Raw genomic sequence first — 14,875 nt, 5'->3', positions numbered from 1 at the left:
AGAATCCTCAATGACCCTCCCATAAATTCCCCTTTATTCAGTCAACCAATATTGCTTTCTGTTATTTGCAATCAACAAATTCCAAATGATATATCCCCTCTCCCATCCAACCCCTGCAATATCAGTTCCTTTTCTAGTTCGGATCTAGCAACGCAAATACAGCAATTTACACAACTATGGTCCCCTGCTAAGCACTGCATTAGCTTCCTTCTCAGACAAGGGTGGACAGATTGAGTAACAAGGAATATAGTCCTTTAGCAAGTGGCAATTCTCCCTCTAAGACATTGACATTCTGATTTACAAATCAGATCTTTTGTTTATTTGATTAGTATGTGTCAGGCTGCCAGGGTCTGAATCTCTCAAGCCCCTGGAATTGGCAGCTGAATGCTGGTAACTAAATGCTAAGCAACTGGACTCAGAGACAGCAGTGCCCACTCCTGGAATGAGAGGAACCTTAATTAAGTGTAAATGGTTAGGGCATTATTACCATTGGCTTGTTTATTCTATTCCTGGATGGATATTATCATTAGAGATTCTGAAGGCATGTCTTTAACCCTGAACATAAGCTCTGCCTAGTCAGCCTGATAAAGTATGGTGTTAAAGAGGCCAAGTTCTATTGCTATTTTAGTAGTCAGTTAGCCATGCAGAGAAAAGTTATTCCTTAGTACAGTATGCATTCCACCCTGTCATCTCAAGGCTGCATTCTCTTGATTACAGAAAAGTCCAGGTGAGAAAAAAGAGATACTTTAGTTCAGCAAAAACCTGTCCACAATACTAAGAACCCAGAGTACAACCTACCAGTATTCTTTCTATCAACATCAGCTTTATATACTAAAAAAATAATATATTCTACTTTATGTTTTTATTTTTAAATTTTTAAAATAAATTTATTTATTTATTTTTGGTTGCGTTGGGTCTTCGTTGCTGCTCGTGGGCTTTCTCTAGTTGCGGCGAGCGGGGGCTACTCTGTTGGGGTGCACGGGCTTCTCACTGCCGTGGCTTCTCTTGTTGCGGAGCATGGGCCTAGAGCGGGCTTCAGTAGTTGTGACACGTGGGCTCAGTAGTTGTGGCTCACAGGCTCTAGAGTGCAGGCTCAGTAGTTGTGGCTCACGGGCTTAGTTGCTCCACGGCATATGGGATCTTCCCGGACCAGGGCTCGAAATTGTGTCCCCTACATTGGCAGGCAGATTTTTAACCACTGCGCCACCAGGGAAGTCCCTACTTTATGTTTTTAATAGATAATTTATACATAAGTGATTTATCTTTGATTTGGGGGGACTAATTTTTTGTCCTTTAAAAAGTTATTGATGATTTTATTTAATGTGCACAGCTTGTATTTTCTCTGGCCCACACATATAAAGCTTTCTTCAGTGACAAAGAATCAAATATAAAGCAATATTTTAAAACAGCCTTTCAAACATTTAAGTTAACATGAATACATCACCCTCTCAAGAATACCAGTTTTCTCTCAAGGTCCAGTCTCAGGAAATTTGCTGAGTAGGGAGTTCCTTAGAACAAAGGTAGTGAAAAGTTTTTAGCTTCCTGTGAATAGAGTTTAATTGAATGGGGAGAACTTTTGACAGAAATTCTTAAGATGTCCTTAATTTTTTTTTTTTTTTTTTGCGGTACGCGGGCCTCTCACTGTTTTGGCCTCTCCCGTTGTGGAGCACAGGCTCCGGACGTGCAGGCTCAGCGGCCATGGCTCACGGGCCCAGCCGCTCCGCGGCATGTGGGATCTTCCCGGACCGGGGCATGAACCCGCATCCTCTGCGTCGGCAGGCGGACTCCCAACCTCTGCGCCACCAGGGAAGCCCCAAGATGTCCTTAATTTTGAAGGTGTAGGACGGGAGGAAGGAAAGCCCATTTCAGCCTGCAAGCATAAGACCAATGACACATATAACAGAGAGGGAAGCCTTTTTTTCCCTTACGCTGGGGTGATCTGGACAAGTTAACTAATAAAGGAAAGGAGCCAGTTTAAATGCAGATGAGAGTCACAGTGGAGAAATAAAGGCTCCCTGAGCCCAGTCACTGGAGGATGCAGGAGGAAAGGGAAGAAAGGCCAAAGGGAGAGGTCAGCTGGTAAATGTCGAGGACTGCCTCTTTCCTGAGACAGAATAGTGCTAAGACGTGTGGAGGAATGAAGCCAGGAACAGTGAGGCAGGAGAGTAATCGATGGAGTCAAGGGAGATGCCCAATGGCCCATACCTGCTCAGACTGTGAACACATGGCATTAGGGGCCTTACACCAACTGGGCTGTCCCCCACTTCTCCAGCTTTGGGCATCCACCATGGCTCATGTCGCTTGAGCCCTTCCTCTCCACACTCAAAGATCAGTCCCTGTGCACTCCCTCCTCTGACCAGGCCTTTGCAGGCACCCTTCTCCCTGCCTGGAATAGTTGTTTTCGGCTTTACAACTGGCTAATTCCCAGCATGTCCCTCAGATATCAATTCAAAGGCTTCCCTGACCTCCCCAGCAGGGCCAAATCTCACCAGTACTAGAATTAAGTACTGTTGTCCTTTGATGTACCTGGCACAGCTGTAATTTTGCATGTATTCATGTGATTTTTTTATATCTGTCTCCTCCTTTCCCCCATTATTCTACACATTTCCATAAGGAATAAAGGAGGTGCTCCATAGGGCATTTCATGAATGAATGCATGAGTGAATGGGTAGAGAAGTTTTGGGAAATTTAGTAAGACAGAAGAAATTTAAAGTGTTTCTAAGGAACAAGGATGGCCTAGTTTCCTAAGCCTTGCTAAACGTGATATGAGGCCCCACCAATGAACAAGAAGCTCACTGGGTGACCACCATATGAAAACTGATCCACTGGTGAATGTAAGATTAAGCACCTAACAGGTAATATGAAAAACGTGTCATGAGCCCAAGGAAGGGCAGAGTCATGGTGAAAAGGCTTCCTGGGGCAGGTGAGACATAGATCCCGAAGTTAACTTTCCATCAGATCTCAAATCTCATCGCTCAGGGAAGCTCAAGATGGACCAATAGGTAGACATTCAAGCCCAAACCCAGATGTACAAGAAAAAAAATTAAAAATCCAAATTCAGAATGAAGATGGGACAAGAACCTGTAACCAATAAAATACTACAAGACTCATTTGCTACAGCGTGGGGGAAGGACAGGATTGTTGAGAACCCCTTCAGGATAATAGGATTTAAGGTTTATCTGCACATGATGCCAAGCCCCCACCCTGTCAGGACTCCCTCTAAGGCTGACTTTGTTACTTTTCCCCCATACATCTTCCCCAAGCATCTAATCCCATAGTACTTGAAATGTGCTCCCCAGACCGGCAGCGTTAGCATCACCTAGGACCTTGTTAGATTAGCAAATTATCAAGCCCCGCTGACCTGCTGGATGAACAACTCTGGGGTGGAGCCATGCAATCTGTGATTTAACAAGCCCCCCAGGTGATTCTGATGCAAACTCAAGTTTAAGAGCTACTGGTCTCCAAACTGCATTGATAGTGCTGAGAGAAGAGGGTAGAAGTCTTAGCAAGTTGCCTAAGGCCAGAGGCTCAGGCAGCCAAACATAAAACCTTCCCCTTATAGAAGCCCATTGGGTCTTCACGATGGGCAGGTATTCTTATTTCTATTCTACAAGAAATTGATACAAACTTATTAAGCAGTTGAACTAGCAATTTGGAGCCTGTATAAGTTTGCTAGGGCTGCTGTAACAAACTACCATAAACTGGGTGACTTGAAACAACTGAACTTCATTCTCTCAGTTCTGTAAGGTAGAAATCTAAATTCAAGGTGTCACCAGGGCTGGTTCCTTCTGAGGGCTGTGGCCGAGACTCTGTTCCATGCATCTTGCCCAGCTTCTCCTAATGGCCAGGAATCTCTGGGGTTCCTTGGTTTCTAGATGCGTCACTCCAATCCTCACCTCTGTCTTCCCATGGTGGTCTACAGTCTGTGTGTACCCATGTCTCAATTTTACTCTTATAAAGACACCTGTCATATTGGACGAAGGACCCATTCTATTCCAGTATGACCTCATCTTAATTTAGCCAATTGTATCTGCAATGAACCTATTTCCAAATAAAGCCATATTCTGAGGTACGGGGGGGTGAGGACTTCCACAGATCTTTGGGGGACACAGCTGAACCCATAACAGGGCCCCGACTCAGGACTCCTGTTGAGAACACTTCACATTCCTCAGGACTCCTGTTGAGAACACTTCACATTCCTCAGCATTAAGTCACCTCCCTGACACCAGGAACACAGGGACATGGCAGATTTCCTTATTTAATGCCACTGGCCGAGCAAAAGTCACAGAGGGATAAATTACTCCCTTCACACAGTGTGTATCCCCCAACCAATGATGTTTAGATATGCTAACTTGGGATATCTTCTGGGACGCTTCTTCCCCATTCCATATCTGGTACATTTAAACATAATAAATAGTTTCCTCATATTTCTTGGATTGATATCCAACTATTTAAAGACATAGTTTAATGAAAAGAACATAGGGTTCCTCATCCGCCCCACATTAGTATGTGTCTCTGGCTCTAGCCATGTAAAAAAACCAACTCTGAGTAGTAGGGGATACACATCTGGTCTCGAAAATCAGAACTTAAATTCAGAAGACTGTAAATTCAGAACTACTCTGTAGTTTTGGAGAGCCCTTTGGGGCTCACAGATCTTCCTAAAGAAAAACTGGAGATGTTTGTAACCCATTTATCTTATGAGCAATTCTGACCTTTAAGCATTAAACAATCGGGGAGAGATGGAGCTGGTGATTCAGTATTCACCAGCTCACCCCTCACACTGCCTCCTGGAAATCCTGTTAGTAAGGGTGCACCTTACACTTCAGCAACTTCTGTTTAAGAATTTTGCTAGTCAAAAATGATAGAGCACTCAGACCTCAATTTTATTATGTGTTTCTTTTAAACACAAGTACACACTGAGAGATCTACACTGGAAAATATAAAAGAAAGTTTCAACTATTTCCATGAATGCAATTAAAGTCCCTAAGAAGCTAAATGAATGGATCAACCTCCAAGTAATTACCTCTTCTAACTTCCTTCATTTCACTGAATATACACTATCATCAAATTTTCAATTGGATTCAAGGAGAAGCATTGATGTGTCTGTTGACCTAAAACAAATAGACTGCCAGTTATTTCTCCAGCAAAAAAAAAATGGGTTTATTTGGGATCAGCAAAGAATTGCAATCTGGAGTCTGCAACCATGGTAGAGACATTCAAGTCTCCAGCGGAAATGGAGAGAACTCTTTTCTAAAGGGGAAAAGGAAGTTGGAAGGACTACAATAAACAAAGGGTCCATGGCTTTTCATTGGCTGAGTTGTCAGGAAGGAAGAAGAGCCTTCTTCCTATTGGGCTCTGCTATTGTTGCAGGGTGTGAGAGCTCCCCCTTCTGGTCTTCTGACTCTATTTAATTGAGGTTTCCATTTGGTTTTTAATGTCTCATTTAATCAAAGCATTCTCTCTCATTTAGTTTCCATTTGTCGAATTTTTGCATTATGTAAATAACCAAATATAGACTTTTAAAATTTTCTAAATCCCTTTTAAAACTTCAGAATGGTTATTCTGGTTAATTATTGCCAGGACCCTAAAATATTAATATTTCTCAAAATATTTTATAATTTACTCAAACGTTTCTTATCTAGCATAACCTATTCAAGATGAATTTTAGCGATTTTAAGAACAATTTTCAAAATAAAAACTAAGACTCTAGAGGAAAATGTACAAAGAATATGAGCTGACTGAATTTATATATATAATTATTATGCATATGGAAAAACCCAATATCACTAGGAATAGGGTTAAAATAAATCATTCCAACCTTACTAAATTGGCAAAGATTTTAAATATAATATTTAGTTTGATGAAGATATTATGAAATAAGTGTCCTATATACTTCCAGGCAGAGTAAAATTGATACAATTAATGAAAAGCAGTTTGGCACTACATATCAACTTAAAAATTGTACTCCAAATTCAGTAATTTTATATCAAAAAAGTACCTTAACTGAGTAGAGATTCAGGCAATTAGCCGTCAGAGAAAACCTTAATGAAATAACACTTCCCTCCCAGTAGGATGGCTATAATTTTAAAAAAATAAATAGATAATAATGAGTGTTAGTGAGGATGTGGAGAAATTGAAAGCCTCATACATTGCTGGTAGGAATATAAAATCATGCAGCCACTTTGGAAAAGTCTGACAGTTCCTAAAATGGTTAAACATACAGTTACCATATGACCTAGCATTCCCATTCCTATTTACATACCCAAGAGAAATGGAAACATATGCCCACACTAACTTGTACATGAATGTTCACACCAGTATTTAAAATAGCTGAAGTGACAACAATCCAAGGTGAAAACAAATGTCTACCAACTGATGAATGAATAAATAAAATGTGATATAGACAAACAGTGTAATATTATTTGGCAACAAAGATATGTAGCGCTGATAGATGCCACAATATGGATAAGCCTTGAAAGTACTATGCTCAATGAAATATGCCAGTCACAAAGGACTACATATTGTATAACTCCACTTATATAAAATATCTAAAATGGGCAAATCTATAGAGACAGTAGATTAGTGGTTACCTTGGGCTGGGGAGGATAGAGGGATTGGGGCTGCTGGCTAGAAAGAGTAGGGTTTCATTTGGGGATGATGAAATTTAGTTCTAAAATGGATGGTGGTGAAAGATGCACAACTGGTTCCAAATCTTGGATTTGCCATGTGTGGTTATCTGATTACCTCTGCCACTTACAATGTTCTCTGAAATCACCATCAGTTGCTTCCCCCAAATTCCTTCCTTTCTCCAATTCTCAACTCCAAATAAAACTTTCCTCAACACCCAGCCTGCTGTCTCCTTTCACTGTTATTTTCTGTCTGCCCCTATTCTTTTGTCTTTCCCAGAGTCCAGTTTGTGTTACTGTGCACATTGCCTGATTCTACAACACAGACATCTAGAAACTAGCTGGCACAGACAGAAGTCCTTTGAAAGAGGATGGGGAAAAAAAGCAGAAATTCCCCTCCAGCTAGCAAGGCTATGAACATTCACATTGCAGCTTTCAGAAGAGAGTCCCAAGGCTTACCTCATTCCCTTTGCCTCTTTCATCCCTTCCCCCTCCGGCTGCTGTCCATGGAAATCAGCCTGCATTCAGATGACACACAAATGCCTTCCCTGACCAGCTCAGGTGGGGATAAGCCCATCTTCTCTGGTCCAGTAGCACTTGGTTTGAACAACTTAACTCATTCTTGGGCTTCTTAATGTAGCCAGTGGGGATGGAGGACAAGGTCTGAGTCAAGGTCAAACCACATATTTTAAAAGGAAAGCTAGTAGAACTCTGTCAACAAAAAATACTAATAGCTACCATTTGAGCATCTTTCTGTGCGTGACATTTTATAGACATTACCTCATTAATTCTCATTTAACTGTATGTTGTATGGATTCTTTTCCCCATTTTATGAGTGAGGATTGAGTGAGGATTGGCTCATGAGGATTGGCTCATGAGGACTGGCTCATGCTTACAATTTGGTAAGAGGTGGAGCAGGAATTCTAACCTAGCCCTGTGTGTCTTTAAGGACTCTTCTCCCACCAGCTCTGTTTTTCCTGCACCAGGACAATGTCTGCTTCTCCTACGTCCAGGTCATAGGCCTGACCTGAAGAGAGAAGGGCACTAAGTGCAACTTGGAAAAGGAAATTCTTTCAGGAGCTAAACTGACTGCGTATGAGAATAAAGATTTCTGGTGGTCCCGCACGATGAAGACTAGAATTTGAGGTAGGTCAAATGGAGAGGATAACACGCCTTCAGGGAATTTTTCAGTAGATGGAACTTCTTTTATCATTTTTCTTTCTTAATTTATTTATTTATTTTTGGCTGTGTTGGGTCTTCGTTGCCGTGTGCGGGATTTCTCTAGTTGCGGTGAGCGGGGGCTACTCTTCACTGTGGTGCGTGGGCTTCTCATTGCGGTGGCTTCACTTGTTGCAGAGCACGGGCTCTAGGCACGAAGACTTCAGCAGTTGTGACACGTGGGCTCAGTAGATGTGGCGCACGGGATTGGTTGCTCCGTGGCATGTGGGATCTTCCCGGACCAGGGCTCTAACCCGTGTCCCCTGCATTGGCAGGCGGATTCTTAACCACTGTGCCACCAGGGAAGTCCAGATGGCACTTCTTAAAGATAGGCTTTAAGAGCAGACAGTTGCTGATGTAAATTAATCTATCCTTTCCATATTGATGTAGTTGCTCCCCACCCAAACTTGCCTACACCAGAGGATGAACCACTTTCAGACTTGTTCTTTTACCAGCCCAAGTTCCCTGGCCCCTGTTACAGAGGATTCTCCTGCAGGAATTAAGTTTTCTTTTCTCCTATTGAACAGTTAGGATGCTTTCAGTTTTGGACTATTAGGAATAATGCTGCTGAGAACATTCTTGTATGTGATACTCTTGCCACACATATGCAAGCATGCCTGTTGGGGATTTACCCAGGAATAGAACTGCTCAGGCACAGGATAGTGTACGCTCAATTTTATTACATAATGCCAAAGGAAATGGTTGCACCAATTTACACTTTCCCTAGCAGTGTTTGACAGCTTCCTTTGTTCCACATTCTCGCTACAACTTGGTAATATCAGTCGTTTTGACTAGCCATTCTGGTAGATACGTAGTGGTATCTCATGATTTTAATTTGCATTTCCCTGATTATTACTGAAGTTGCAAGCATCTTCTCATATTTTTATTGGTCATTTGAATACTCTCTTTTGTGAAATAAATACCCATTTAAATCTATTGCCCATAATGGTTGTCTTTTTCTTATTGATTTGTAAGCAACCTCAATATATTCTACAATCAATCCCTTTATCAGCTATGTATGTCACAGGTAATGTTTCTACATTCCATTAGTTCATTTGACTTTGTTCAAGAAGGAGACTGGCCTGTAATTTTTCTTTCTCATAGTGTCCTTGTCAGCTTTGGGTATCAAGGTTATGCTGGTCTCTTAAATCATGTTGGGTGTGTTCTCTTTTGTCCTATTCTCTAAAAGAGTGTATGTGATATTGACGGTATTCCCTTCTTAAATGATCGGTAGAATTCACGACTAAGGCCATCAAGGCCCAAAGTTTTCCTTATGGGAGGTTTTAAATAACAAATTTAACATTTTCAATATCTGCAGAACTATTCTATTTGTTATATCAAATTTATTCTCTTTTCCATGGAATTTGTAAATTTTACCTGAATTTTAAAATATATTTGCATAAGGTTGTTCATTATATTCTCATATATTTAATGTCTGGAAGTTATGATTTTAATGATGTTTCCTTTTTCACTCCTGAAACTGATTATTTTTGACGTCACTTTCTTAATCTGTGTCAGCAGGCAGTTATCAGTTGTATTAGTTTCTACAAAGAAGCAATTTTGGGCTTATTGATTTTCTGTATTTTACATTTGCTTTCTATTTCATTAATTTCTGTTCTTATTTTTATTCTTTCCTTCCTTTTACTTTAATTTGATATTCTTTTCTAGCTTCTTGAGAAGAATGGTTAGCTTATTGGTTTTCAGACATCCCCATTGCATTTAAAGCTACAAATTTCCTTTTAAGCATAGTTTTAGCTGTATACCACAGATTCTAATATGTAATAGTTTAATTATTCTGTTCAAAATATTTTCTAATCTCTACTATGATTTCTTCCATGACCCATGAGTTTTTTAGAAGTATATTGATTAATTTCCAAATATATGGCAATCTTATAAAAATCTCTTTATAATTGATTTCTAACTTAATTCCATGGTAGACTTAGAAGATACGCTGCTTAATTTGAATCTTTTGAAAATTGCTGAGATTTGCTTCAGATCTCAGCATATAGTCAAACTTTGTAAATATGCTGTGCATTTTTTGAAATAATGTACATTCTGCCATTGCTGAGTACAATACACTATGTATGTCTATAGGTGGTTTGCTAATTATGTTGTTAAATCCTTTATGTCCTTCTTGATTTTTGTCTATATATTTATCAATAACTAAAAATGTTGTGTGAAAATTTCCCACCATGAATGTGGATGTGTCTATTTCTTCTTACATTTCTGTCAAATTTTGCTTTATTTACTTTGAGGCTGTATTCTTAGCTGCATAAAATTTAGCTTTATTATATATTTCTGGTGAGTAAAACGCTTTATTTTATTAATCATGACCTTTATTGCAAAAGCTTTTTTAATTAAAAATATTTTATCTGACATTAATCTAGATGAAAGATGGATATTACACCTTAGCTTTCTTTTGGTTAGTCTTTGTATTTCAACTTTTCTGCATCCTCATGATTTAGGTGTATCTTTTATGAACCTTATATAATATTTTTAATCTAGTCATATAAAATTTTATTAATTTAAAAAAATTTGATCATTTACATCTAATTTACATTTACATTTAATATAATTTCTGATGTATTTGGTTTAAAACTGTCATCTTACACTGTGTTCTCTATTTACTGCACCTGCTTTATCTTCCTCATTCTTGATTTTCTTAACTGACCCAGTGTATGTTATTCCATTTTTTCCTACTATTAGCCTCAAAATTATAAGCCCTTTTACTATTCTTTTTAATGGCTACCTGTGAGATTACAACATGCATTCTTGACTTATTAGAATACAATGTTTATCAGTACTCTTCCCCTTCTCTTGGACAATGCAAGGACTCTAGAATACTTTAACTCCATTTACCTGCCTCCTGACATAGCTCTATAAGACATTTTTATTATTGTTTTACACAGCCAATATTCATTCAGATTTATTCATAAACATTCCTTTCTATTGCTCTTCCTTTCTTCCTGCTTCTCCCACCTTCCATCTGGGAACATTTTCATTCTGCCTAAAAAATATCCCTTGGTATTTTCTTAAGAAAAGGTATGCTGATGATGAATCCTCTAAGTTTTTGTTCATCTGAAAATGTCTTCATTTCACTTGCATTCTTTAAGGATGAAAATAGAGTTTTAGGTTGGCAGTTATTTTCTTTCAGTACTTCATGTATATTTCTCCATTTTCTTCGGGATCGCATTATTTCTTATACAAAGTCAGCCTACAGTCTAATTGTAATTTGAGGGTAATATGTCTTCCCTGCTCCCCACCCCTGGCTGCTTTGAAGATTTTTCTACTTGTCATTTGGTTTCAGTGGTTTAACTGTGATGTGCATAGGTGTGGTTTTCTTTTATTCAATCTCTTGGTAGTTTGTAGGACTTCTTGATCTGTGTCTTGATGTTTTTCATCAGTGTGGTAAATTTCTTAGCCATTGTGTCTTTAATTATTAATTCTGCCACATCCCACATCCTCTCTGGGACTACAATTACTCATATCCTAGGCCTTTTCACTATATCCTCTATGTATTTTAGCTTCTCCTTTGTATTTTTTGCCCTTTTATCCCTCTATGCTTCATTCTTGCTTATCTTTTGTTAGCTATATTCCTAAGTATGTTCAAATTTTCATTATTTAGTTTTTTGAGATAGTATTTAAAAATACAATTTATTTTTTGTATATTGAGCATTTATTCAACGACCTTGGTAAATTCATTTATTAACTGTAATAGTTTGTCTAAAGATTCTTTGGGATTTTTCTATGAATGCAAACATGTGGTCTGTGAATGGTCTGTGAATTTGTTCCTCCCTTCCTAATGTTTTATTTCTTTTTTACGACTAGGACTGACTAGGAAATTAGTAAAATGTTGGATAGCAGTGGTAATAGGAAGCATTATTTTATTTCCTGATCTCAGGGGAGAGTTTTCAATATTTCCTCATTAACTGCTACATATGCTTTTTCTTTTTTGTAGGTAGCTTTTATTCCACTTAAGAGATTCCCATCTATTACTACTTTGGAACATGGTTGAATTTCATCAAATATTTTGGCTGCATCTATTGAAATAATCAGATATTTCCCCCTTTATTCTGTACTGAATTACATTGATTTTCAAATATCTAAATAAATTTACATTCCTGGGAAATAAACAATTTGGTCATATACAAGTACAATATGCTTTTTGTGTGTTGATAGATTCAATTTGATAATATTTTACTTAGGATTTTCACATCTATGTTCATAAGAGAAGTTGGCTTATCATTTTCCTTTCTTGCCTCATTCTTTTCAGGATTTTTGTTTGATTCTTTCAGACATCTGAGGGCACAAGCATTCTCAAATCACCTTAATACAATTACAGGACTAGAGAGAATTCCAAACTGGCTGCAGTTCCTGAGGGCACCAGACTATTTACTCCCTGTTTGCCCTTATTCCCCTCTGAATGTCAACCCAAAACGTGGATTTACCCACCACCCTTACTTTGGCAGGACTTAAGACTTCAAATTTTGTTTTCCTCAACTCTGGAAGCTTTAAAAAGTGTTCTTTAGCTCTCAGCCTTTTAGCTGCCTTTTCTAGAATTTGCAAAGCTCCCTAAGGAAAAGCAGCTCCAAAATAATCATGTTAACGTCTCTAGAGTCCCCTCTTTTCGTGGGATTATGGCCTGGTGATTTTTCACTGCCTTGAGTCTCCAATGCCTTGAAGCAGATTGATAAAAACATTTTGTTCAGCGCTCCTATTTGGCCTTAGCAAAAGGTTGACCCAATTTCTTTGCACACCATCACTGAATTCAGATGTTCCTGGCTGCTTTTAAGTAATGCAGTGATTGCATAAAATAAGGTCTGAAATTCACGGGTGGTTACCAAAACGTTCACTTCACAAAGAGCTGCTTGTCTCCTGCATAATGCAAAGGGTAGTAGATTCAAAGCAAAGTTTGAAAAAAAATACAACGTGCCATTGATGATATGGCTGAATAAGAATTTAAGTTATCTGTTGAATGATGTTATTCAGGATAAAACAGTTCTCTTAACAGAGAAACCAGGTTCTTTATCTCTGGAGAGGAATCAGGAAGTGTGTTCATAGTGCCTAGCGACACTACTGAAAATTTTAGAATTTTTTAAAAATAGAGAAAAACATTAGATTGACACTTATGTAGGAAAAATACAACTAAGATGGGGAACTATTGAACAATTAATTTAGTGCCATTAAAAATATCATTAAAATAATCAACCCCTTAACTAGTTCCACAGTCATGACTCAAATGTCCACATCGGCCTAGTGGGCACTGGCTGTCAACCCTTTATTTTGTAGAAAAAATAGTTAATGGCTCAGACTCAGAGTAGTAAGTCACATCCACCACTACACCCCCAGACAGGAAAGATTAGAAAATAAATATGACAAATGCCCATGTTCAACAACTTGCCCTTTTGTTTGTATTTAGTTTTATTTTCACACCTTCAAACAGGTGTTTCCTTTTCCTAAGATGTTATCTAAAAAGAGGAGCTAACAGTCTGTGCAAATGGGAAGTGTTAAAATAAGCTTCAGATAAATGGCTCGGCAAGACTCCCTCCCCTCCCCGATGATCTATAATGCATGCCACTTCTCCTCCATTCCCGCAGAGGAGCAAAGGGAGGCTAATGCGGAGTAATAAATATATTCACAGATAACATCACCAAATCCTTAACAATCTCAAGAGTGAAAAATGAGGCTTTAAAACAACATTATGAACAACACAAGAAATACTGAAGTAAAGCAAATAATATCTTGGAAGGGGGAAATGCAATGGCTGAATTCCCAATATTACAGCATGTTGTTACAATAAAAATATTTGAATTTCCATAGAGCTTAATGCTGTGGGATGAAAGAATCTGCTCCAAGCAGTGACCAACAGAGAAAAATAATATCTTAGAAGGTAACTGGAGAACAGATGCCTTAATCTATTCTATCCATGCCTTATCATCAATGTCAGTGAATATTTAGTGAGATCCCAGAAAGCATTTAGCCATGTCTGAAAACACGTGCAGTAAAAATCAGAGAAGATGCAATCCTTTCCCCCTAGGACATTTCATTCAAAAATATGCCTTTCTATAGGCAGATATCACTTTTATTTTTCTTTCTCCAGAACAGGGATTCTTAGCATCCACACCCCAAGTGAGGATTAAATTGATGGGATTTAAGTGTGTCTTTGCAGAAATGGAGAAGGAACCAAGCGTGATGACTATGTGCAAAAATGTTCCCACTATAGGGAATTTAAGGAATCATGAACTGTAGAAGAACTAGATGCAGCCAGGGATCATGAAATCAAATGTTAGGGACGCAGGCCAGATCACATCCATGTAAAGATAGGCTCTCTCCCTTTCTGCCTAAAGTATGAGGCCCTCTCCGTTTGTGTCTTGTTTTTATAGACCCAAGAGTTCAGAGAAATATTTCTCTACTTTAACAAAATCTACTGGCAAATCTGATGATAAACGCTAACCAATCCTTGGTAGCAGGGTAGTACATAGAACAGAACAGCAGGAGTGGATCCAAGTTTAGCAAAATCTAAAACTTACACAATTGTGGTGGCCTCTTTAAGAAAAAAACACAAAACTATGAATGCAATGTTAGGTCAAGGGCCTTGGAGCTGCAGGGCCCTGACCTTGAGCTTCCTTATCTTTGCAATATATGCACATCTTTTCTGTGTCTCAAGGGGACAGCCTCTCCTCAACCCCAGCTGACTATTATCCTTAGGAAAACTGGCCAGAGTGGTCAGATCCTCTGGTATTTTAAGAATAGCCAGAAATATGGATGTGTATGGGAAATTTCTCCCATTTGAAAATATTGACAAGAAATTCAAATAAAAAAAAAAAACTCTTCGTAAGACTCGGCTTTTGGTCATCCCTTTGGCACATCTGGCAAGTTGAGCCAATATGCAGTCATCGAGGTCTAGGAAGGTGGTTGCCCAAATGACAGTGCACCTCTCAGCTGTTTGCCCGTGGTGGGAGCTGACTCAAATGCCTTGATCGTAGATGATGATTGGGGGTGAGGAGCTTGAGGAGAGGGTGCAAACATAA

The sequence above is a fragment of the Aethalodelphis obliquidens genome, unplaced genomic scaffold (assembly GCF_003676395.1).
Source record: "Aethalodelphis obliquidens isolate GAN/ISIS:26980383/991018 unplaced genomic scaffold, ASM367639v1 scaffold7, whole genome shotgun sequence".
NCBI lineage: Eukaryota > Metazoa > Chordata > Mammalia > Artiodactyla > Delphinidae > Aethalodelphis > Aethalodelphis obliquidens.
This window is presented reverse-complemented; position numbering follows the sequence as displayed.